Raw genomic sequence first — 26,622 nt, forward strand, 5'->3', positions numbered from 1 at the left:
ATGGATAATGTCCTGGACCAGATGGATGTTATCAAAGATGGTGTGGCCCGGGATCGTGTAGGACTGGTCAGGGTGGACCATGTGGTCCAGCATGATGCCAAGGAGAGAAGACATTGCCCTGACAAAGATTTTATAATCCGTGCTGAGGAGGGAGACCTGGTGCCAGTTAGGAGGGAAATCACAGCCCTGTGCCACAAGAGGGGCATCTCCCATGTAGCGATACTCTACCCCAGGACCCAGAATGCCCTGAAGAACTCCACGGTCAGCCTGTCCCACCAAGGGGACTTGCCCCTGCAGAGGCTGTCGAGGGTGCCGGTCAGCTCCCCCAGACTTATAGGGGAGTCGAGCTTTCCGGCGCCCTCCAGGCCAACCTGCGGCAGGTCCTCTCACAAAACTCTGCGAGCATCCTCACTGGATGGATCCGGAGAGAACAGGGCAGTGTAGTAGGGTTTGGCAATGGCCCTGATGCCTTCTGGATCCGAGATAATGGATCCGTTGTCAGCCAGCAACGTAAGGAGTTGCTGATAGACCCCGTTTTTTTTCCAGCGAGTAAAAGAAGAAGGGGGAGCCACGATCCAGGTCCTTGAGGAACTGGATCTGTGACCTCACATACGCACCGCAGGACCCGATGAGTTGCAGGTCCTGCTGCGCGTCCTTCTTCTCATCGTACACTAGCCACAGGGCCGGATCCACATCAGGCTGATGGAGATGTGCCTCTAGGTCAAGCACCTCCTTCTCCAACTCCTCGACCCTGGATTTCCGCCTCTTTGTTGACCCCCCTCATGTACTCCTGACAGAAGACACGGACGTGAGCCTTGCCCATGTCCTACCATGGTGCCCAGCACTGCTGGGCTCAAGGAGGGGAAGCCTCCCTGCTTCCTTCTCCAGCCAGCCCAGAAATGACGGAACGAGTCCAGGAACCGTTCATCCTCCAGCAGTAGGTTGTTAAAGTACCAGTACGTGGATACCGTCCGAGCGCAGAATGGAACAAGCTCCACCCACACCAGATGGTGGTCTGTGCATGGCACCTGCTGCACAGAAGCCAACGTTCCACAGGATACAAACGCCTTGGAAACGTAAGGCGGTTGAGTCTAAACGCTCCGACTCCAGGTGACACAAAAATGAAAACGCTGGAGTCAGGATGGGGATGTCACCAGATGTCCGCCAAGTTGAAGGACCCGGCCAGGTCCCACAACTTACTCACATCTAGACCAGTGCTGGGCACCATGATGGTCCCTGGCCCTGGGGGTACAGTTGAAACTCCCCCCTAAAAGGATGATGCACTTGCCCGCGTTGATGGAGCTGAGATGAGTGGACACTTCCTCAAAGAAGCTCGCTTGCTGCTGCGCGCCCAGGGGAGCGTACACATTCACAAAGTGAAGTACCGCACCCCCTAGGCGCACAGTAAGGTGTAGCAACCGGCCTGGTGCTGGCTCCTTGACCCCCAAGATCTCCGGCTGAAAATGTGAGGCCAACAAGATAGCCACCCTGCCAGAATTGGAGGCTAGGTGATTCATGTAGGCCCCCCCTCGCCACTCCAGGAGCCACGTAGCTTTGTCTCCCAGAGCGGTATGGGTTTCCTGCAGGAAGCACACTGCATACTTCCTGTCCCTGAGGACCGAGAATTTCTGGGACCTGCGCTGTGTGTCCCTGCTGCCGTTGATGTTGAGGCTAGCTATGGTAGTTTTTATTGTCAGAAGTATGTGCTACCATCACCTAATGCAAAGTGCAAGAAGGAGAGGACTATTTTAATCCTTCCTATCCTTCAGGAGCCCAGTGGGAAACATGTAGACCCTCCTCTTACTGTTCTGGTCCAGCCCAGGGGCTTTTAGGGTCTCACGGGTGGACCAGAACACAAGAGGAAAAGAATACCACCGGTCCAGGGCCGACTGGACCTTGTCTCAGTGACCGCGGTTACTCGCTAAAAAATCCTGGAGTTCCCATAAAGGGATGAGGGGAAAATCAGTGAGGGGCACCAGGGGATCCACTACCTCACCCGACAATGGCTCTAAGTCGTCCCCGGTGCTCAACACCGAAAACCCATCATCCTCTATGTCGTCGCCTCCAGCTTCCAACCCCTTCCCCGTATTGAGTACGGGGGCTGGTTCAGAGCTGCCAGTCGGCTCCACCTCCACCTTGAACCCACCCCCAGGATCAAGGGCAGAGGGTCCTCTCTGGTCTCCTCTTGGGGATATGGGCCAAAGGCCGGTGGTGGCTCAGAGCCCTGCTCCCCCTCAGGCATTGGGTCGTCCATGAGTCCGGAAAAAGCTCTGGATCTAGCATGGAGGCCCCGGCGCTAAAAGTTGGGAGGGAGCTGGGAGGCCTTCCTCGCCACCGTCGCCCGATGCCTTTGTTGTCGGGGCCAAGAAGGGACTGCTGCAGTCCCCTGGTACGCCAGATGGCGTCTCGGGGGTACAAGCTGGGTCTGGGTTGGGCACCAGCGCAAGAGCGATACCCTCACCGATCCCTGAGGGGCCCTGCTCAGGGAAGCGCAGCAAGGGAACAGGGGTTTGGGCTCCCCCCAGAGGACAGAGCGAGGACTTATGGGGCGGAGACGCCACCACCTTTTCATGGGGGGAGGGGACAAATCCGACCTCGCGAAGCGCGAGGTCCTCCCTCTCGGGGTGGCGTCTCTTCCGGGGTAAGGTGGGGGCTGGGGAGACCTCTATCTGCAAGGCCCCCGCCGCCTCGTCCAGCCCCTCCGGACCCACCGCTCTCTGGGGTTTGGGTAGGTCCACCCTCTTTAATAGGACCACTGGCTCAGGGTTGTGTGCCCCACCGCTGCAGGACCCAGTAACCTGCACAGGGATGCCACTAGGTCCAGCACATGGCGCTGAGACGCACTCGGCCCCGGGAGCACGCGCTGACACGTCGCTGAGGCTGGATGATGTTTATACCCCCAAGCCGGTGTTTTCAGGGGTCTGGGGATCAGGGTGGGTTTGGGGGGTCTGGGGGGTCGGGTGGCGGGTCTTCCTCCGTGCCTTCTTGCAACATGGAGTCTCTCCCCTTGCCTTGCTGGCAGACGAGATGGTGGTGGCTGCCGGCGGCGCCTCCCCTTGTGGGGAGGGAGATGGAGTGGTGCCAGCCGCAGCTGCCTGGATGGTGCTGGCAGCCTTGGAGGCGGGAAAGTTCTTACAGACGAGCCCCACCTCTTTGCAGGCATGGCAACGCACGCCATCCGCAATCCAGAAGACCCTGTAGGTGGCCCCCTCATATTCCACATTAAAGCCCCCATCTACGTACTCCTGCCAGGCCAGGCAGACGAAAACCTGGCGCCGGAAGGAGTAGACATGTCGGCGGGCCGCATCCTTGAGGCCGAGCGGGATCGGTGCAACCCCTGACCTGACCTCCCCCAGTTGATGGAGCTGGGGGAGGAGGAGCTCACTGGGGACAAAGGGCGGGACATTGGAAATGATGATCCTCTGGGCAGTGGCCTCCCAGGGGTCCACGGCCAGAAACATCCCGCCCACAGTGAGCCCCTTTTCTAGGGCCAGGTGTACTGCCCGCTCTGACCTCAAGAAAGTTACAGTTTTGCCCTACATTTTCGAGGCAGCGACTACGGCTGAGGGGCCGACAACCCAAGCCATAGCCTTCGTACACACCTCAATCGTCATTTCGGGGTATGTGTAGCTCTCCACCCCCAGGACCTTGGTGAGGAGGCGGAAGGCTGACAGGGCCGCGGGAGCAGCAGGGGCTGCAGACGCAGCTACACCTGCATAAGTTTTCTTGGGAGGCCCCACCTCCGGTGACAGCACCATCTCCACAGTCACCGGGAAGGCCCGACTACCATCAACCCTATCGCAGCCATAGGGGCTGAGTCACACCCACCCTGAGCTCTATAATCAACAATATCCCAGCCCGGGGAGAGGGGAAAAGGATGGTGTAACCTCCCCCTCTGGGATGATGAAAAAAAGAGAGGAGAGGAGGGAGATGGGTAAAGCACAGGGAGACACAGGAGGGAAAGTGTAAAGGGTAGGTGGGTGTCACTCGATGGAGTGGAGTGTGGGGAGGACCTCGATGTTCTTCCCGTAGGGGGAGGGCGATGTCTTCACCAGGCAACTGGTACTGCCTGGCACACAGGAGTCAGCCCTGTCCCTCTTCACCAGGCAGCACCAGCTACCTGGACTCAGACACGACTGGAGTGAGGAGGGGGTTGGGGGGGGTGGTGATGGTGGTGGTGGCAAGATCTTAAACAACGCACACACACACCCCTTCTCCCCAAGTCTCTGCCGTGGTCTTCTCTCCTCCCCCTACAAAACATACGGCTGTCTTCAGCTCCCACCAAACAAAAGGCCAGGCGCCCACCTCAGATGTTAAATCAAACAGTCCTTGCCTCCTGGCCTCCCTGTCCTGCAGCAGCAGCACCTCCTCTCTCTCTCTCTCCTCCAGGCCTCAGGCCCTGCAGGCTCCAGGTCCCCAGTAACACAAAGGATGGAAGGAGGCTTGAGGGAAGGCACCAACACAATAATAGAAACAGCCACAGGAAAACAGCAGCAGGAGCAACAACAGGAAATCCCACAGCAACAGGAACAGCCACAGGAAATCCCACAGCAGCAGAAACATCCACAGGAAAACAGCAGCAGGAACAGCCACAGGAAATCCCACAGCAGCAGGAACAGCCACAGGAAATCCCACAGCAGCAGGAACAGCCACAGGAAATCCCACAGCAGCAGGAACAGCCACAGGAAATCCCACAGCAGCAGGAACAGCCACAGGAAATCCCACAGCAGCAGGAACAGCCACAGGAAATCCCACAGCAGCAGGAAAAATCACAGGAAATCCCACAGCAGCAGGAACAGCCACAGGAAATCCCAAAGCAGCAGGAACAGCCACAGGAAATCCCACAGCAGCAGAAACATCCACAGGAAAACAGCAGCAGGAACAGCCACAGGAAATCCCACAGCAGCAGGAACAGCCACAGGAAATCCCACAGCAGCAGGAACAGCCACAGGAAATCCCACAGCAGCAGGAACAGCCACAGGAAATCCCACAGCAGCAGGAACAGCCACAGGAAATCCCACAGCAGCAGGAACAGCCACAGGAAATCCCACAGCAGCAGGAAAAATCACAGGAAATCCCACAGCAGCAGGAACAGCCACAGGAAATCCCAAAGCAGCAGGAACAGCCACAGGAAATCCCACAGCAGCAGCAATGGCAACAGCAACAGCCAGCACCAAGCACAACCTCAGCAACAGCACACAGCTCAGCAGTAACAAGCTACAGCTGAGACCAATCAGGAAGCACAGCCTGGGCACGGGCGTTAATCACTTGTACATACTGTTCACTATTATCAAAACACTCCTAAGAATGTCTCCCTGCCTATGGCTCCTTGTTCTGATGAGCAGTGTTCTTGTCACTCAGATATGAAACCTTTCTGCACAACATAAAAAGCAGATGCCTCAGTCAGGGCCTCTTCCCTGTGCTCTGTGCAGCCATTAGACCACAGTGATGATGTAACCTTACACTCCCTGGAAATATTACTGATTCCTGCACTTCGGCGGTGCTGGTTATTATTGCCAGAATGTAGTGGGCAGGCACCACAGAACTCTCTCATTCCCTCTCAGCACCTTTAAGATGGGGCTGGCCTCCATCACACCAGCATCTGTGACCAATGATGCTGTGCACCAACTCCTGAAGGGCTGAGGTGCTGAAGGCGGACACAGCATCAGATGCGTCTAAAGTTTCATGGCTACGTCTCTGAGATGGCCCTGATCATGGAGCAGAAGCGAGTTGCCCTCGGCCAGACAGGAGTCTGACATTCTCAGAGGCTATGTGAAGATCTATAGAGTGTCCTCACTGCATGTTTTCATCATCCTCCTGTGATTGAGTGACTATTTGGGCCTCCACTGCATCTCCATGAAAGGAGCATTCTCACAGATGGTATTGGCGCTGCCATAAGCCAGACTGGTGTCAAACGTTCACAACTGCGATGTGAGTATCTTTGGGGACACCGCATTGCATGTCGTCATCATCCTGCACAAATTTGGCAGCTATGAGGGCCTCCCGTGCATGCCCGCACCTAGCCAGTGCGAGAGCCTCATCCCTGTCATCATCACCACATAGGGCCCCGTCACCCTCATCCCCATCAGCGTCCTCCTCATCGGAGGAGACCTTCAGCTCCTCCATCTCCTCCGTAACCAACTCCTCTCCCTGTTGGAGCGCCAGGTTGTAAAGGTTGCAGCAGATGGACGATGTGTGACACCCTCTGCAGGCTGTGTTGCAGGGCTCCACTAGACCGGTCCAGGCACTGGAACCACATCTTCAGCATCCCGATGGTCTGCTCCACCAAGTTGTGAGCTGCTGCATGAGCCTCATTATAGCGTCGCTGCACGGGTGTCATCAGCCATGGCCTCTGTGGATGGCCCTTACCCCAAGGAGCCAACCCTGCATGCTCTGTCGACCATGGAAGGCTGCAGGGATCTGAGAGCGATTCAGGATGTAGGCGTTGTGCACACTCCCTGGAAACCTTGCGCACACCTGCAGGATGCGTTTCTTGTGGTCGTATTCCAGCTGCACATTCAGTGAGTGGAAGCCCTTGCGGTTGATGAAGTACACCGAGTACAGCGACGGAAAACTGAGGTCACATGAGTGCAGTCAATTGCATCCTGCACCTGTGGGAATCCTGAGATCAGGGAGAATCCAATGGCCTTTGCATCTTGGCTGTCCCGGTCCCGGGCAAAATACACAAAGTTGTGTGCCATGGAGAAGATGGCATCCGTGAGCTTATGGATGCATTTGTGGGTGGCGGCTTGTGATATCCCACAGAGGTCACCTTTGGAGCCCTGAAAGGAGCCACTGGCATAGAAATTGAGCGCCGCGGTCACTTTCACAGCCACTGGCAGTGGATGCCCTCCATGTCCCCTTGGCGTCAAATCCTGCAGTAAGAGGCAGATGTGAGCCACCAGGTCCCCAGACATGCGCAGTCATTGGTGATACTGGTTCTCAGTCATCTGCAGGAAGGACAGGTGGTTTCTATAGACCCTGGGTGTCACTAGGCGCCGACTAGCCAAGGCTCACTGTCGCTTCTGGGCAGCGTGTGCGGGAGCCCTGCTGCTCCTTCTTCATGAGGTTGCTGCTCCTGCCTTTGTGCAGCCAGGTGCCTCAGTCACTCTCTCTTCCATCTTCTACGGCCTCTGGCCATCAGGCATACAGCTAGGTCACCAGGATCCATGATTCTGATGTGGTCCTCCTGCAGCATGAAGAAGAGACAGATGTGGTTATCATGGCTGTACTTAGCACCTTTCCTGGCCCTGTGTGACCGGCCCTTAATGCTTCCCGGAGAGTGCTGGTCACCCCTTGGATGACCACAGATGAGTGCGCTGCATGGCTGTCCTGTCAACCTGCAACATGGGGGACACTGATCCAAACCAGGATGCTGAGATTGCAAGGGGCTGTGAGCACCTCCAGCAGTGACTGCTACATGGCCAGCGCTGGCGAGGAGATTGTACAACATGTGCAGCCCAACTGCTCCGCGGCCTAATAAAGTAGTGGCAGACTCAAAATCTGCGCTGAGGGGGTTGGCGTGGGGGGAATGGTAAGATATGGAGCACTTGGTGCCGCCTCATTGCTTGCATAAGCGGGCAGGCTAGGAGCCCGACCCCAATCATATCACGGTGGTTGCGCCTGATCTATCTCAGTTGCAGAGGCATGGTCAGTTTATACAGGTGTCCCTAATGCGTGGCCTCTTCCCTCGCTTAGCCTGACCCCTACATCGATTGCCCATGCACGGGATGCAGCGCCAGGGCAGCACTTGACACCCCCCTCCCCGACAATGGTCACTCCAAGGCTGGCCAGCACTTGCCCAGGGACAACCCCCCTTCGGTAGTCACCTCCAAGGCTGGCCAGCGCTTGCCCTAGACACCCCTCCCTCAGCAGTCACCTCTGGGGCAAGGCATCAGTTGCCCCCACCCCATGGCGCCCCTGAGGCCTGTAAACAACAGGCGAGCTGTGGAAAATGCTGCTGCTCGCTCACCTCAGTTACCCCAAAGTGAAGGCTGCCAAGTCTACATTGCCTGCATGCTGTTGTGAAACATGTCGGCTTGCTTTCCCACCGACATGTACGCACGATATGGTGGGGTTCCAAGAGCCTGGCGAGATGGCCTTTTAATTATATGCTGATGTATTACAATAAGCTCCGCGCTGACCAATTGCAGGAAATACTGGCGGGCTCAGTGGACAATCGCAACCTGCCTTCACGCCGTCATGAAGCAGGTCACGCCATATTTTCCGCACACGCCACCTATCACGCCCGCCGCCAACGGACTCGGAAAATTCTGCCCAAGGTCTCTAACTTCTGACAAAATTGGACCTCTGTTCGTCCAATTTCTAATTTGCTTCAGGCAATACACAATACCAAGAAATTCAGTATTAGCACACCTTCTTGTGGCACTGGAGCATGTACTTGGCATCTGGTAATGGGAGGCAACTGAGTGCGTCCGCATTTGCAATATGCAAGTCAGTACGGTGCAGAAAGGTATACTCATATGCAAATAATATCAAAACCCAGTGTTGAATTCTTGCTGATGCTATTGGCAGAAAGGCTTTATCTTCACTCTATAAACCCATTAATGGTTTATGGTCCGATACAATGGTGAAGTGTCGTCCGTGCAGATACTGGTGGAATTTCTTCACTCCGAATATCACTGATAAACCTTCCTTTTCTAGTTGGGAATAACCCTTCTCGGCTGCAGAGAGGGGTCTGGAGACATATCCAATTGGCCTTTCTGATCTATCTTCCATCCTATGTGATGACACATCTCCCACACCATAAGGAGACACATCATGTCACCAATTCTTTCGATGGATCTTGGTGTGCCAATAAACATGATGAATGTAATAGCTTCTTAACTTTCACAAAGGTTTCTTCTTGTTGTGAATTCCACAACCAGCAATGATTCTTTTTTAACAAGTATAATGGTGCTAACATTGTTGACAAGTTTGGCAAGAAGTGGCCATAGTAGTTGATCATGCCCAGAAAAGACTTGAGTTCGGTTACACTGGACAGAGAGGGCTCATCTTTGATTGCCCTAACTTTCGCTTCTACAGGATGCAAACCTATGGCTTCCACCCTGTGACCCAGGTAAGTAACTTCTGGCACTTGGAATATACATTTCTCTTTCTTTAATCATACACTGGCTTCCACGGATCTTCTTAACACCTCCTTCAGGTTGGTCAAGTGTTCAGCTTCAGTTGACCCTGTGATCAGATCATCATCTAGGTATACTACTACTCGGGCAAGTCCTTGCAAAAGGCTCTCCATTGTCCTTTGGAAGATTGCACATGCAGACGATACTCCAAAGAGTAGGCGAGTATATTGATACAAACCCTTCTGCGTGTTGATGATTACATAGTGTCATAACTCACTGGGGATAATGCACTGCAGTATCAAGCCCCACTGCTCCCCGAGCCATGAAAAATGTGAGACGTTTAATCAGACCACCAAATTTCCCCAATTCTACCTTACTGTTTAACTTAGGTTAAAAGAATACGAGCACTAGGTTTGTAAACTTAACAAATAAATGATTGTTTATTAAACAATTGTCTGTAACCAGCGGCAAAAGAAAGAAATGTGAACTGATAACTTTTAACTCTATAACTTAAACTCTACCCCTTCTTAAACCCCTATACAAAAACACACACACACATATAAGACACACAAAACATGGATTTTAACGGTGAGATAAAACCGTTCAATAGCACCAATTCGGAGTTCAGGATTAGATGGGTTGACTTTGATTGCTTTCTTCCAAATTCCTTGCAGGTTGTTGTGACTGACACGAGGTGGTCTCCCAGCGCTTTCAGTCTGTGATTCTCTGGTTGAAACTTGTTTTTAATGTCTCTACTGGTGATTTTCCCCCTTTTCCTCCTGACAGGTGTTTCTCAAAGAAAGTAGGATACAGCGATGAGAGGAATAGCCAGCTAGCTACTAAGGCAGGATTAGTGGAATCTTACAAAACACAAGAGAGAGAGATTTCAGGTCTTTCCTTTTTTCAGACTAGGAGCTGATCTACTGCAGTATCCTCACACCGAACCTGGCCACTTGGTCAGGAGCTAATCAAAACACCGTCACTAGGCAGTTTCCTCTTAAACCTGGTCTCCTTTCCAGCACCATTCTGTCCAACCTGGCACACACTGTTCCAAGAGATAGCAACATTGTAGATTTTCTTCTTTCAGCTCCAGTAAACATCTCTTTTAAACTGCAGCCATGGTAATTTTTGAATCCACATTCCAATCCTAAAGCCACAGTCCAAGAAAAATAAAAATATGTTCTTTACAATAGTCTCTAGATGTGCTATCAAGCTCTAACTGTTGGTATGCATGGCTAATGTCGAGTTTTGTATAGGATTTGCCTCCAGCTAGATTTGCATATAAGTTGTCTATCCTTGGGATAGGATATTTATCTAGTTCGGCTGCCTTGTCCCTACAAATGCGTATACTTTGGTCAGGCTTCACCACTGAGACTATGGGCGCTGCTCATTCCGAAAATTGGACTGTTTGGATGATGCCTAGCTTTTCTAACCAGCACAGTTCTACATCCGCCTTCTCCTTTAAGGCCTAAGGCACAGATCTGGCCTTAAAGAAATGGGTTGTCGCCTGAATATCCACATATATTTTTGCTTGCAAACCTTTTAACTTCCCTAATTTATCACGAAATACACTGTTGCATTTCCATAACAACTCAGGAACTCCTCCTGTTCTCAAGTGAAATATTTCAGACCAGTTGAGCTTAATTCTTTGTAACCAGTCTCGTCCCAGGAGACTAGGTCTTTTACCTGTCATTATGATCACTGGAAGCTGGGCTGTCTATTGCCTCTAGGACACAGGTACTGTGGCAATGCCCTTTATCTGTATGGATTCTCCAGTGTATGTCTTCAATTGAGCCGTTGTTCGCTCCAGATTCAGTGGCTGGATACCTTCATTTAGGTATTTAAATGTGTGCTCTCCCACCACTGTGGTTGAGGCTCCCATATCTACCTTCATTATTAATGGCTTCCCATTAACTTGGATTGTGACAATAATAGGTTCGGTTTTTACCGCTGTGACGTTGTACAGGGAATAGATGTCGGTATCGGCAGCTTCAGGTTCTGTTGTATTATTCAATTCAATCATTTTGGTTTGCTGCTTTATGGGCTGTTTCGATTTCACCCTGCTTTGCTTTATTACGTGACCTTTCTTATGGCAGTAATGGTATTCTGCCTCCTTGAATCTGCAGATGTCTGTTACGTGATCACCCCCACATCTGTAACAGATTAACCTTGGATTCCCTGCTGAAATGTTTTTACTAGGCCTTTTCTTTTTCTAACAGTGGACATTGCCTCTCTCTCTTCGCTGCTGTTTCTCTGCTTTTCGTGCTACGCCTAGCTGTAGGTTCTCACCCCACCTGGAGAACAGCGCCATGTTGTATGTGTTGTAAAGCCTGCAAGTCTCTCTCAGCACTTTCCATGGCTACTGCTATTTCCATGACGTGCTTCCATGACTGCACTGAATGGCATCGTCGTGAACTCCACAAACTAATCGGTCCCGCAGCATACCATTAAGTGTGTCTCCTAAGTCGAAGCAGTTGACTGAGCACTCTGACTTCGCTATATAGGTTGCGATGGACTCTCCCGGGACACGAATTCTGGAATTAAACTTAAACCTCTGCATTATTACGGGTGGCTTCGGCTGAAAATACCTTTTCATGGGGTCTGCTAATTCATTAAAGGACTTAGAATTGGGCCCGTTCGGGGCCATCAGACTGTGAATGAGATTGTATGTCTTGCTACCACATCCACTTAAAAGAATTGCGTCTGCTTCTCCTCCGCGGTAATTTCATTAGTTCTGAAATAAAATCCGAGGCACTCTACATACTGGTTCCAGTCTTCCAGTTGTATCGTAGGGATTGATTCTGCTGAAGAGTGGCATGGCTAATGAGTATTCTTTCCTTTTTTCTTTAGATTTGATGTACTCACGTTAACAAGGCGAGGTGCAGCAGAGCTATTTTACCCTCATCGCCAAATGCAATGGCTTGACGTACCAGACAGGTTCAACTAGAAACAGGTAACTTTATTACAGAGAGCTTTTCAGATGCTACAGGCTTGAAGCAGGTCCTAGACAAGCAGCACCCTCCCCCGGATTACCCTCGCTTAGGGCTCATTCGTTGGAGCCGCCAAGAACAATCACATGACCCCCATGGGCAGTAGGAGAGTTATACCTTCAGTTACTACAGCTATATTAACCAAAGACATCATTTAACACCAGGAAGGCATGAAGTCATCAGGGCAAATTAGCATGTCCATATTGAGAATTCCTGAAGGAGGTATTGGATGATCTGGCTCAAAGTAGCTCTATGGATATTATTTATCTATACTTTAATACTGTGCTGTATAGTTGTTGGTGAACAGTTGAAGTTGATTGGCAAATAATTGCATTAAATGGAGGAGAGAATGTGAGTATGAGAAAGAATTGTGCAAATGGTCAAAGGGCGGAATCGTCCCTGAATTGCACTAAGTGCGGTAGCGGGCATGAAAAACGATGTTTTACTTGCTGGCTACAGTGGCAGCTTTTCACGTCATATTGTCCACTTCCCACCTCATTAATTATGCAACCACAGGAAACACTCCATCTCACTGGCACGCAGCCTCCGAATCGTCCGCCATGCCTTTACCTCACTCCGGGTGCCATTTCTAAATTGCAGCCATGCACACAGTTCTCAATGCTTGCAGTCCAGGACTGCTCCAGTGAAGACATGGCCCTGAAAGCCAAGAAGAATTCAGTGACCCATCACTGGAATGCCCTTTGGAGGCCCGCCGTGATGCCCTCCACCCCCACTCTGGCTGCAGGAGGTCCAACAATCTCACCACTCTTGTATGGGAGGCAATGGCAATGCTGGTCAGTGCCAACACTGCACAGAACAGGTTGGCCATCCAGTGCAACAAGAGGATGAATAATCTTACCCGTGCCACCAGGGTAAGACAACCATCTCATCACTCCAAAGTCACATAGTCACAAGCCCATCACACATTCAGTGTCATCTCACTCACTGCCAGCTCAAGGGACATCACAACTCGCTCTCTCTCATACACCCTCACATCTCCATCTGGCCTCATTTGCCCTGGAGACCGTGGCCTCAGCCCTCACCATCTTGAGGCCACTTGCACAGATCAACATGTGCCCCCACACACACCCTGGGATTCTCCCCTTCCCCAGTGCCATCCCCACCCTGCAGTCTCTTCCCTTCCCTTCCCTTCCCCAGGCAAGCTCTAGCCCTGCAGCAACTGAAAAGTCACCCCCCGCCTTACGGCTGGTCTGGTAGGTAGAGACCTGCCCGTGAGCCCCCCTAAAAGTGATGTGGCACTGCCTGTGAAGTCTGGCGCTGATGACCATGAGTGCTGCCCGAAGCAAGGTAGGCAAACAAACTTTGAAGTCCTGAGCAAAGTGCAGCTCACCAGGTGCATGTCGCTTATGTACAATTGTGAAAAACATTGCCGTGCAATCACGCCAATGTGCCCGGATGATCCAGCATGTGGGGCGGGGGGTGGGGGGGGGGGTGGTGGTGGTGATGAGTTTATAATGAGGTGCTAAAGTATTAAAATTCTCCTGACGTGCAGCGGTGGGAAACGCAGCCCGCCATTGACAGGCGGAGTGGACGACTGCAAACTGGTTTCACAACAGCGTAAAACCGATTTTTGGCCTTCTTGCCATATTGTCCACTGATGCCACCAAACACGCCCGCCGCCAACGGGAGCAAAAGATTCTGGCCAAAGTTATGAGCAATGATTCGGCAGGGGCTTTAAAAAACTAATAGTGGATCAGCTGCCTATTATGTAGCCCACTGGAACTACCTTGACAGTAGTCACAATGGAAACTCACCTTCAGGAAGAGCAGTCAGATAGGCAGACCTGCAGGAGATACATGGAGCGGGGAGAGAATAAATACAGCCCAGGGAGCGCGGCCTACATCACTCACCTTCAGGAAGAGCAGTCGGAGAGGCGGACCTGTCAGCTGCTGGAAATCGGCCCAGGCTGAGTTCGAAAGGAGAGTGAGAAAAAACAAATTGTGACATCACAGGAAAGAAGCAATTTGATTGGTTGGAGAAGAAGCTAGCTGTTTGCTGAGTATCTGTTGAGTATCTAGTAACTGTTTAAGGTTTATTCTGTTCCTAAGGTTTAGAATAAAGTAGGAACTGTCCTTTTTGGTAAGGTTTAATAAGTAGGATTTTAAAGTTTAAGTGATTTAAAAGTTTAGGGTTAAAGCATGGCAGGACAGCTCAGCCAAGCAGAATGCCCGTCCTGTGGCATGTGGGGAGATGTGGACACTTCTCGTGACCCAGATGAACCCATGTACAGGAAGTGTCACTAGCTACACAAGCTTGAGCTCCGCATTTCGGAGCCTGAGCAGCAGCTGGAGTCACTGAGGTGCATCCGTGAGGCAGAGAACTGTGTGGATAGCACATTCAGAGAGGTGGTCACATTGCAAGTTAGGGTCAAGCAGGCAGATAGTAAATGGGTGACCGCTAGGCAGTTCAAGAGAAACAGGCAGGTAGTGCAGGAGTCCCCAAAGGTCCCGCTCACTGGATATTGGTGAAGGTGATGGATCCTTGGAGGACTGCAGCAAGAGCCAAGCAAGCGGCACCACGGGTGGCCCAGCTGTATAGGAGGGGAGGAAGAAGAGTGGAAAGCCAGTGCTGATGGGATTCTTTAGCTAGAGAAGCAGACAGACATATCTACAGTCATCAACGTGACTCCAGGATGGGTTGTTGCCTCACTGGTGCTCGGGTCAGGATGTCACAGAACGGCTGCAGAACATTCTTGTGGGGGAGGGTGAACAGCTAGGGGTCATGGTCCACATTGGTACTAACAACATAGGCAGGAAGGTGGGTGTGGTCATGCAATTGGAATTTAGGGAGCTAGGTAGAAACTTAGCAATCAGAACCTCTAAAATAGTAATCTCCGGATTATTCCCAGTACAAGTGAGTACAGAACTAGGAAGATAAGACAGATGAATGCCTGGCTGGAAAGATGGTGCAGGAGGGAGAGCTTTAGATTCCTGGGACACTGGGATTGGCTTTGGCGGAGATGACACCTGTACAAGCCAGATGGGTTGCATCTGAGCTGAGCTGGGACTGAGTTCCTTGTTGGTCATTTTGCTCGTGCTATTGGGGAGGGTATAAACTAATTCAGCAGGGATGTGGGAACCAGGAGAGAATATTATAAAGTAATGCCAGGGTGCATGGAATGTTGGGAGAGGCAGATAACATTAAAATAGAGAATAGTAAGTTAATAGATGGAGTGGGAGTAAGGCAGCAAGTAATGAAGTCTAAATTAGGGTTACACTGCATGTATGTGAATGCATAAAGTATAGTTAATAAAATTGGGGAGTTATAGGCACAGATTGCCTTGTGGGATTATGACGTTGTGGCGATAATGGAGATCTGGTTTAAGGAAGGACCGATCTGGGTGCTAAATATTCCTGGTTACAAAGTGTTCAGAAAAGATAGGAGGGGTGGCATTTTTGGTTAAGAAGAGTATTGCAATAGTGGAGAAAGAGGATGTGTCAGAGGATTCAAGGACAGAATTGATTTGGCTAGAACTAAGGAATAAGAAGGATGCAATTACATTGCACGGTGTAATGTATAGACCACCAGTCAGTGGGAAAGATATAGAGGACAAATCTGCAAAGGAAATTACAGAGAGGTGCAAACATCATAGACTAGTTATTATGGGGGACTTTAATGACCCGTATATAGACTGGGATAGTGGTAGTGTAAGGGGCTGTGAGAGACAAGTGTTCCTAGATTGTGTTTAGGAGAATTTCCTACAGCAGAATGTGTCCAGTCCAACAAAAAAAGAGACACTGCTAGACCTGGTTCTTGGGAATGAGGTGGGCCAAGTAGATCAAGTAACAGTGGGGAACAGCGATCGTTGTATCATAAGGTTTAGGAGTACGGTGGAAAAGGATATTGATCAATCCAGAGTAAGAATAATCAACTGGCACAGAGCAGACCTCAATGGGGCAAGAACGGAGCTGGGCCGAATAGACTGGAACCAAAGGTTGACGGGGAAACAGTAGCTGAACAATGGGCTACCTTCAAAGAGGAGATGGTTTGAACACAGTCAAGGTATGTTCCTTCAAAAGGGAAGGGTAGGACAAACAAATCCAGAGCTCTCTGGATGATAAAGGAGATAGAAATTAGATAGTGCTTACGACCAGTGTCAGGTAACAAATACAATTGAGGACCAAGCTGAATACAAAAGGTTCAGAAGGGGTGTGAAAAAGCGATTACGAGAAGCAAAGAGGGGTTATTAAAAAAAAGACTGGCAGCTAACATAAAAGGAAATCCCAAAGTATTCTATAAACACATCAATAGTAAAAGTGTGGTAAAAGGAGTAGGGTCAATTAGGGAGCTAAAAGGGGATTTACACATGGAGGCAAGAGGCATGGCTGAGGTGTTAAGTGAATATTTTGCATTTCTCTTTACCTATGAGATAGATGCTGCCCAGGCCTTGGTGACAGAGGAGTAAACTCAGTCACTAGAAGGGTTTAAAATTGATAAGGAGGAGATATTGGATAAGCTGTCAGTACTTAAAGTTGATAAGGCAACGGGACCAGATGAAATGCATCCAAGAACATTGAAGGAAGTGAGAGTGGAAATTGCAGACGCACTGGCAATAATCTTTCAATGTTCCCTGGATTCAGGGGAGGTACCAGAGGACTGGAGAATTGCAAACATTACGCCCTTGTTCAAAAAAGGGTGTAAAGATCTGCCATGCAATTACAGACCAGTCAGTTTAACCTTGGTGGTGGGGAAACCTCTAGAAATAATTATTTGGGATAGAATTAATAGTCACATGGAAAAAATTAGATTGATTCAGAAGGGTCAGCATGGATTTGTTAAAGGAAAGTCTAATTTGGAGTTTTTTGAAGAGATAACAGAGATGGTTGATGAGGGAAAAGCCATTGGTGTGGTGTATATGGACTTCTAAAAGGCATTTGATACAGTGCCACACAACAGGCTTGCAAGGAAAGTTATAGGCCTTGGAATAAAAAGGGCAGGAGCAATGTGGATACAAAATTGGCTGAGAGATAGGAAATAGAGAGTAATGGTTAATGGGTATTTTTCAGGCTGGAGGAAGGTTTGCAGTGGAGTTCCCCAGGGTTTGGTATTGGGATCTTTGCTCTTCCTGATATAAATAAATGATCTAGATCTTGGTGTGCAGGGGACAATTTCAAGTTTGCGAACAACACAAAACTTGGGAGAATTGTAAACTATGAGGAGGACAGCATAGAACTTCAAAAGGACATTGACACATTGGTGAGGTGGGCAGATAGGTGGCAGATGAAGTTCAATTCAGAGAAGTGTGAGGTGATACACTTTCGTACAAAGAACATGGAGAGACAGTATAAAATAAAGGATACTATTCTAAAAGGTGTGCAAGAGCAGAGAGACCTGGGTGTATATGTACATAAGCCAATAAAGGTGGCAGGACAGGTAGAGAGAGCTGTTTCTAAAGCATACAGTATTCTAGACTTAATTAATAGGGGCATAGTGTACAAGAGCAGGGAGGTTATGATGAACTTATATAAGACACTGGTTAGCTTGAGTATTGTGTACAGTTCTGGGGGCCACGCTATAGGAAGGATGTGATTGCACCGGAGAGAGTGCAGAAGAGGTTTACAAGAATGGTTCCAGGGGTGAGATACTTCAGTTATGAGGAAAGATTGAAGAAGTTGGGACTGTTTTCCTTGGAGAGGAGAAGGCTGAGAGGAGACTTGAAAGAAGTTTTCAAAATAAAGAGGGGTCTGGACAAAATTTGAAACTTCCACTTGTGAATTCTGAATCCGCTCATAAACAGATCGAGAACCAGAGGACATAGTTTTAAAGTGTTTTGCAGAAGAAGCAAATGCGAGGTGAGAAAAAACTTTCTCACATGGCGAGTAGTTAGGATTTGGAATGGACTGCCTGGAAGTGTGGTGGCGGCAGGCTCAATTGAGGCATTCAAGAGGGCTTTGGATGATTATCTTAATAGAAACAATGTGCAGGGTTACAGGGAAAAGGCAAGAGATTGGCACTAAGTTAAAATGCTCAGAGAGCCCGTCCAGACACAATGGGCCAAATGGCCTCCTTCTACACTGTAACAATTCCGTGATTCTTTGATTACAAAATTTGAAACTTCCATGCGTGAATTCTGAAACCTTCTCAGCTCCCATCCTCTGGCCTCTGCTGCACTCCTCACATTGAGAAATGGCACCATGCTATCGGCTGCCTCAGATTCCATCCTACCTTTACTCACGTTAATCCATTTCAATCTGAACTCGTAGCCCCCACAATCACAGCTCCCCACCCTGACAGACCTGATTTTCACTCTAGGTAGATGGTTACTGAGGAAAGCGATGAAACTCTCCCCATTGTTCTATAAAAGAACCCTGGGCTACTTTAACTCCTCATTCCTGATGGGCATTGATGGAAAGTCATGCAAAGAGGCTTCCCACAGACAAATGTAATTGCAATTTACTCCAATTGCCTCTGCTTTTTATCCCTTAATACCTCTGGTTAACAAAAATATAGTAATCTCAGATTAAAATTTATGATTAATCTAGCAACAATTGCTGCTTGCAGAAGAGATTTCCAAATTTCTACCTCCCTTTGTGTGAAGAGGTGTTTCCTAATTTCACCTCCGAAATGCCTGGTTCAAATTTTTAGACTATGTTCCATGATCCTAGACTCCCCAAATATCAGAATTATTTTCTATCTATCTGACTTATCTGTTTCCTTTAATATCTTGAAAACTTCAATCAAATCACCACTTAACTTTCTGAATTCAAGGAAATAAAAGGCCAGTTTGTATCTTCTCTCCTCATAATTTAATCATTTGAGCTCAGGTATCATTCTGGTAAACCTATTCTGCAGTCTCTCCAAAGCCAGTTTATTCTTCCTAAGGGGTGATGCTCAGATTTATTCGCATTACTCTAGATGTGGTCTAACCAGAACTTTGTATAGATGAAGCATAACTTCTACCCACTTGTATCCCCATTACCCCTTCCCTGTACTCCTGCCATTCAACCAAATTCCTAACCAGGTCAATACTTTACCTGCAATTGCATGAACTTCAGCTTTGATGAACAGTCTCATATGAAGGATTTTATGAAATGACTTTTGGAAGCCCATATGAATAAAATCCACAGGCATTTCCCTGACCATTACCTTTGTCACCTCTTCCAAATATTCACTTTCACTGATCAGTTAAAAATTTCAAGGTGTTCAGTCACCCTATCCTCAATTTATAGGTCTAGAAATTACCTGACAACAGATGTTAGACTAACTGAACTATAATTCCCTGGTTTCCCTCCATCGGGTGAAGGGTTCTCAAAATTCCCACGTTTTTCATATCATCAACAAGGATATGACTTTTGGACTTTTACTTGAAACCAGACAACGAAAGGAGACAGAATAAGCATTCTTCCTTTTAAAACAATCAACATGAAACTAAAGCCCATCAAAATCTTGGATAAATAATCGCTACTAACTACTAAGTCAGGAAGACCACAATCAATGCAATTATGCGAACCCATCAATACTCCACAAATACAATGGCTTTCAGTTCAAGACTACGGGGGCAGGAAGACAATGATAAAAGTCATGCGAGCCCATTAAAAACAACGAGACATCAATCACCTGGGGAAGCCCATCAAAATCAAACAAAGAACTAACCTTGATTTGGATTGAGATAAGAAATTTGAAAAAAACAACAGTATAACTGGGCCAGCAGATCTGAAATGAGCAGTTTTTGGGCAGGAACACAGAAGGGTGAGCAGTTTTGAAAGCAGTTTTTGGGCAGGAACACAGAAGGGTGAGCAGTTTTGAAAGCAGTTTTGGGCAGTGACACAGAAGGGTGAGCAATTTTGAAAGCTGACACCGGAGGGTGAGCAGAGCTTAAGCAGGGAGCTGAGCCAAGCGGAGGAAGGAGATCTGGAGGTTTGCAGGCTTGCAGGCAACATCACGGAGAGGGGCACGGGGTGGCAGGCTCAACTGAAGACAAGGCCGCAACCGCAGCCCTCCATGAAGATCGACCACCCACAACCACGCCCTCCACCCAACTGAAGAACCTTCGCAGATTCCACAGCCAGGACCACGTGGGGACGGAAGGCCCCAGAGGACACAAAAAGCGTACCCCAAAACTGCAACCGGCTTACCTGGCTGGATTTCAAACTGTCAAGGAACTCTGGTTGGTGAGCATGATCCCTGACCTCTCCTAGTTTAATTTAGTTTGGTTTTGTGGGGTGGGACAAGGGTAAAGGGATTGGTAGCGTGATTTTCCCTCATTATGCCGTGTGTTCCCCATTCTTAATTAAGTGTATTTTGTAGGTCTGTATAATCTCAGTGTAATCCTAATGTTATAAATTCACTTGTGACTTCAATAAATTCAGTTTTTTCCTTGCACCAAAACCAGTTGTCTGCTGCACTTTGTCACAACCCCCAAATAAGTCCAAGGTCTAGAACCCAGGGAGTGGGAGCGATTCGAACCGCTCAGAAATCAGAGGTGAAGGTGACACACACACCACCACACCCTACAAGGGTTTCTTATAGAGTCAAAGAAGTCTACAACACAGAAAAAGGCCCTTCGGCCCATCGAGTCTGTGCCGGTCAAACAAGTACCTAACCATTCTAATCCCATTTTCCAGCACTAGGTCCATAGCCTTGTATGCCATGGCATCGCAAGTGCATATCTAAATACTTCTTAAATTTTATAAGGGTTTCTGCATTTACCACCCTTTTGGGCAGTGAGTTCCAGATTCCCACCACCCTCTGGGTTAAAAAATTCTTACTCACATCGCCTCTAAACCTCCTGCCCCTTACCTTAAATCTATGCCCCCGGTTATTGATCCCTTCACTAAGGGGAAAAGTTCCTTCCTGTCTACCCTATCTATGTCCCTCATAATTTTATACACCTCAATCATGTTCCCCCTCAATCTCCTCTGCTCCAAGGAAAATAACCCCAGTCTATCCAATCTCTCCTCATAACTAAAACTCTCCAGCCCAGGCAACATCCTGGTAAATCTCCTCTGCACTCTCTCTAGTGCAATCACATGCTTCCTATAATGCGGATTCCAGAACTGCACGCAATACTCTAGCTGCGGCCTAACCAGTGTTTTATACAGTTCCAGCATAATCTCCCTGCATCCTATGCTTCGTCTAATGAAGGCAAGTATGCCGAATGCCTTCTTAACCACCTTATCTACCTGTCCCCACAGAGCGACATGCAAAATTTCCCAATCTAAAGGAGCAGTTCCCAAATCAAGAGAAATTTCGACGGTTATATTTAGGATGTCATTTTTAAAATATTTGTTCATGAGATGTGGATGCAACGAGAAGACCAGCATTTATTGCCCATCCATAATTGCAATGGCCTCCCCTACTTCTTTTAAATCTTGATCCTAGAGATTTGCCATGCTTTAGTGTCATCATTTTCTTCATTCCCATTATTTTGCTTAAGTTAATTTGAGTGAATCACCGTCTCTGATTCAATATTAATTTCCTTGGGACGTCTAGCATTCTGACCTCTTCCTCTAATGTAAGTACTGACACAACATCACTATTTAGCTTGTTCACCACTTCCTTATTATCATTGACAACATCACTGTTATCAGTATGCAAGGGTCCTGATCAATATATTTTCTCCAAAAATAATGGTAAAACATTTTTGTTTTGAAATTGCTTTCCTTTGCAAATTGCAAATTCTTCTTCATACTTATTTTTTGTACAATCTGGTTTGTCACCGCTGCTGTTCTTTGTATCTTTCCCGGTCACTAGTATCATTGCTTTGATTCCATTTTTGTATGCAATTTCTTTATTTTAATGTTGTCTCTTATCTCTTTATTTATTGATGGATTTCTTTTATTGACTTACACATGAAAAGGGAAAAGTTGAAATCTATGGGGAAAGAACAGAGGATTGTGCCTAATTGGATCACTCATTCAAAGAAAGAGCAGGCGCTGTGGGATGAACCACAATCTACATTTCATGATTCAATAACCCTCTTCATGTCACATTGCTGTTTCTGAGCTTGAGGATATCACCTCTGGTGGTTGAATTTGTGATTATGTCAAAATCATATTAGGTTTCATTCACCCCAGAGCCTCTTTTCTCCTTTACAGATTTTTTTGTTTGGTAAAGAATCCAGCCTCCCCCCGCCTCTACATATATTCAAAAATGACTTTGGTCACACTACCATCTGCCTTTCTATTGTTCTGTTTACTGTCCTAATATGGCCCCAGGTAAACTGAAACTTAGAGCAATATAAAAGGTAATATACAACAAAATATGAAAATGAGTATGGACTGTAACCAGTGTTAACAAACAACACCCCCCCAAAACTGTAGTCGCAATATCGTCATACAATTATATGCAATAAGAAAAGTTTAATGGCCTTTGGAGCACAGTCTGGAACCTAAACACACTGGCAGTCATGCATCAGCCATTATTTAGAGTGCTGTAAATAAAGCAACTTGTTCTGGAAACGTACATCTGCATCTTAACCAGTTTTGGAGTTGGCTTCAGTAATTACACTGAACTATCTGAGACATACGTGGTTGAATGTGTAATGCCACAGTTCCGAAATTTCAGTGTATGACAGTGAAAGGAGCACAATAGATACCAATGCATTGTTACCTTCTTCACACAATTAAAATGATATGGAGGCAAAACACATAGGTGTCTTTACAATGAGTGTATGTGACATGTGTTTTGCTGCTTTTGTGCTGAGTTCAAACTATTGCAATCATTAAAATAACAAAAGTACAGCTCAGAGAGGCATTTCTGTCTAGCATATAAATACCAAGCTGTGTGAAGCAGTGAAACAGTTAGTTACTAAGCTCTCAGCTCAAAATGGGAAAGGCAAGAATTATTCATTTAGTATATTGTATAAGAATACTTCATTAAGTATTGGTGGGTTTGATAAATTGTTAATTTACAAACCTATAATCTTTCCACAGATCATATTTTACGAGGACAGGAACTTCCAGGGTCGGCACTATGAGTGCAGTAGTGACTGTGCTGACCTGCACTCTTACTTCAGCCGCTGTAACTCCATCCGTGTCATGAGCGACTGGTGGGTGGTGTATGAGAGACCCAATTACATGGGATACCAGTATGTTCTGAGCAGGGGAGAATATCCTGACTACCAGCGCTGGATGGGATTCAATGACAACATCAGGTCATGTCGCACCTACCCACGTGTGAGTTGCCTTTGTTGGTTTGTATTTCCTACCCGAACTGATGCTGAGAAAATGATCAGTGTGCTCAACATTTGAGTTTGTGCGCATCAGCTCTGAAGAGCCATCAGCTATTTTCACAGGTCTGATTTTAACTTTCTTCAGTGGTGGTTAACAGGTAGTGGATTGCCTGCCTGTCACACAGCCAGCCTGATTTACCAATCCACTAACATGTATTTCTGTCACTGCCAGAAGTTAGGATCAGCCCTCTTAATTTTGTAGTTGCTGTTAAGTTGTACGATTCGTTCCTTAAGTCAATAATTTGCAAATTGGGAAGTTAGTCCTGAGTGTCATATCAGCAGCCTGTTGCAAAATGCAAGATCATCTGGGATATAATTGGATACATTTATTTACAATTAATCAGATAACTGAAAGCCATATTGATGCATTGACATTGTAGAGAGTGATAAATTCATTGACAGATTGACTAAGACATGACTGGCTAAAACTGGCTGACAGACATACTTGTGCTCACCCCATTCATCCTACTGTAATTGTTTAATACATTATAGAAAAGAGAAAGCTGCCCCCACACAGAAAAACAGAGAAAGAGTCTGATCCGAATAGGAACCAGAAGCACATTTAGATTTTTACTGATATGATAAACCTCTGTCTTTGTGCACCAACCAACATCAGTCCCTTGTGCACTTATACACACACTTCACTGATTAACTGTATAAAATTACATAGGAGCTACTTGTTGGTAACATGTCTCAAATATAATCAACCTATTGAATTGATGTTAATAAATTATCTCAGCTTTTCTCTCATTGTTGATGTCACCATCTGGGCTCCGTTATATTCCTTCCTTTACCATGTTCCTCTTTTTCTACATATACCGAATGTACCTTTGCAGTTTCATCGCTAATATCATCTTATTGCTTTTACAGTACCGAGGTGGAAACTACAGAATGAAGATTTACGAGAGGCCTGACTTTGGAGGACAGATGATGGAATTCATGGATGACTGTCCATCTGTCTATGATCGTTTCCGTCACCATGACATTCACTCCTCCCATGTGATGGACGGTTACTGGATCTTCTATGAACATCCCAACTACAGAGGCCGACAGTACTTCCTGAGACCCGGTGAATACAGGAGATACGGTGACTGGGGCGTTTACAACTCAACTATCGGATCTTTCAGGCGAATGAGAGATTTCTAGACTGTTATTGTAAAGTATGATCTCATTTTGTTGAATCAGTTGTCAACATAATAAATACCCTCTAATAAACTGTCATCTTGTTGAAATCACTTATTTTTAGGTCCTCTTAGAAATTGTTCAAAACAGTGCGGCTTATCTGGTGGTCACATGTAGAATATTTTACCACAATGATCTCAAGTATGTGATTATCATTAAATTGAGAAAATAGAGAAGTTGGAAATGCGTGGACCACGATCCTGCCAGAAAAGTCGGGAAGGGGCCAATAGTACCATTTAGTGCTAATCTTGAAGGAGGTTGTGTGGTCAACAGGAGATTATCTAATTTCTCTGGAAACTGCAGGCACCTTTTTCCTAGAACATCCTCAGATAATGAAGAGTTCCAGCTTTCCTGAAGCTGTTTTGCTTCAGCTCACTGGGCCTATTCAGGCTCCAGTGTTCCACCAGCACATCTGCAGACTGGAAAAATGGGAACCTGCAGCACAATCCCCATCCTCAGCACCTCCCACACTGAGGTTTCATGAGCAGATGGGTGATGTAAGCGGATTTGAAGAAAGAGAGACAGAATCTGAGGAGAGAAAACCATTAACCTTATTATCTAACGTGTGAGATAAGGAGGGAAGTTGGATAAGTCGGCAATTTAGTTGGGACAGGTTCAAGGGATTTGGAGATGTTTCTTTGGGCAAAATGTGCTTGGCGAGGGCATGAGGAACATAAGAGAGAAACTAGACAATGATGTAAGATCAGGTCTAGGGCACGGCAGATTTTCAGAGGAATTTTGGCTCGTTGGGCTCAAGGAAGTGGGGCAGAGAATAGCCCGATAGAATGTGATTCATTAAATTGAAAACACATTAGGAAACGTGTCACATGACAAAAATCTCATTATATTTCAAAACAGATCTATTCCTGCTATTAGTTTTCATGCCTATTTCCTACATGTTAACATGTGAAGGACCTTGGTGCAACCTGAGGTTGTGAAAGGTTTCCATATAAGTACAATTTTTTCTTTCTTTCTTTAATATCAGTATCAATCTACAACCTATTGCTATCCTCAGATGATGAATTCATACTCCTTCATGTTGAACACCACTTGGAAGAGAAATTGAGGGTTACAAGAGCACAGAATGTACTCTTGGTGGGGTACTTCAATGCCCATTACTAATAGTGGCTTGGTAGCACCAGTAGAGAGTGAGATTGCTGAGTCCTGAAGGACATGTGTGCCAGACTGGTCTTGTAGCAGGTTGTAAGAAAACCAACATAAAGGAATACCTACTTGACATAACCCTTAGCAATCTACCTTTTGCAGATATATCTGACCATGACAGTATTGATAGGAGTGATCAGTGCACAGTCCTTGCAGAAACGAGGTTCCATCTTCACACCAAGGACATGTTCCATTGCAGTGTGCCGCTAACACTGTGCTAAACAAATGTAACAGCTCAATACCAGGTATCAACAAGATGCTGTGTGTCATTAGCAGCAGCAGAAATATATTTCACCACAATGTGAAGCCTTGCATATCCCTCACTCTACCATTGCCATCAAGACAAGGGACCAATCTAGTGAGAAAACCTGAGAGGTAAAATGGTACTGACGTTTCCTAGTGTCCTGGTTTTCTCACTACACCAGACACTAGGAAACAGTCAATCCCGTTTTACCCCACCGGTTTTCTCACTACACTGTACAGTAAAATGGTACCGAGCGTTTCCTAGTGTCCAGTGTAGTGAAAAAACCAGTGCAGTAAAACGGTATCGACCATTTCCTAGTGTCCGATGTAGTAAGAAAACCGGTGCAGTAAAACGGTATCGACCGTTTCCTAGTGTCTGATGTAGTAAGAAAACCGGTGCAGTAAAACGGTATTGACCGTTTCCTAGTGTCTGATGTAGTAAGAAAACCGGTGCAGTAAAACGGTATCGACCATTTCCTAGTGTCCGGTGTAGTGAGAGAGCTGTGGAACAGGGAGGGATCCATCACCTAGTAAGAAAGCAATAATAGTAGCCAGACTGTAAATATAACATTAGCCATCGTAGACAAAAGTTTAGAGTAGGGACTCGAAGGGCCCCGGCTGAACTTTTGGCAAATAACTGATAAGGTGAAAACAAAACTAAACTTATATAAGTCATTAAAGCTTTCGATCTGGGGAGAGCAAGAGAGCGAGACAGCGAGACAGGCAGAGGTGGGGAGGGTGGTGGGTTCATACCCCTAGTGGG

General features: G+C 47.3%; 1 pseudogene across 1 annotated transcript; it reads left to right on the top strand.

The window, feature by feature from the left end:
• LOC144686970 (gamma-crystallin S-1 pseudogene) lies at positions 1–24,416 on the top strand (annotated as a pseudogene). Its single transcript, XR_013578021.1, has 3 exons — positions 1–315; positions 22,972–23,214; positions 24,141–24,416. The product of XR_013578021.1 is annotated as a gamma-crystallin S-1 pseudogene (transcript).
• The last annotated feature ends 2,206 nt before the right edge of the window (positions 24,417–26,622 follow it).

Source organism: Cetorhinus maximus, chromosome 11, assembly GCF_964194155.1.
Source record: "Cetorhinus maximus chromosome 11, sCetMax3.hap1.1, whole genome shotgun sequence".
In the NCBI taxonomy this organism is placed as follows: domain Eukaryota; kingdom Metazoa; phylum Chordata; class Chondrichthyes; order Lamniformes; family Cetorhinidae; genus Cetorhinus; species Cetorhinus maximus.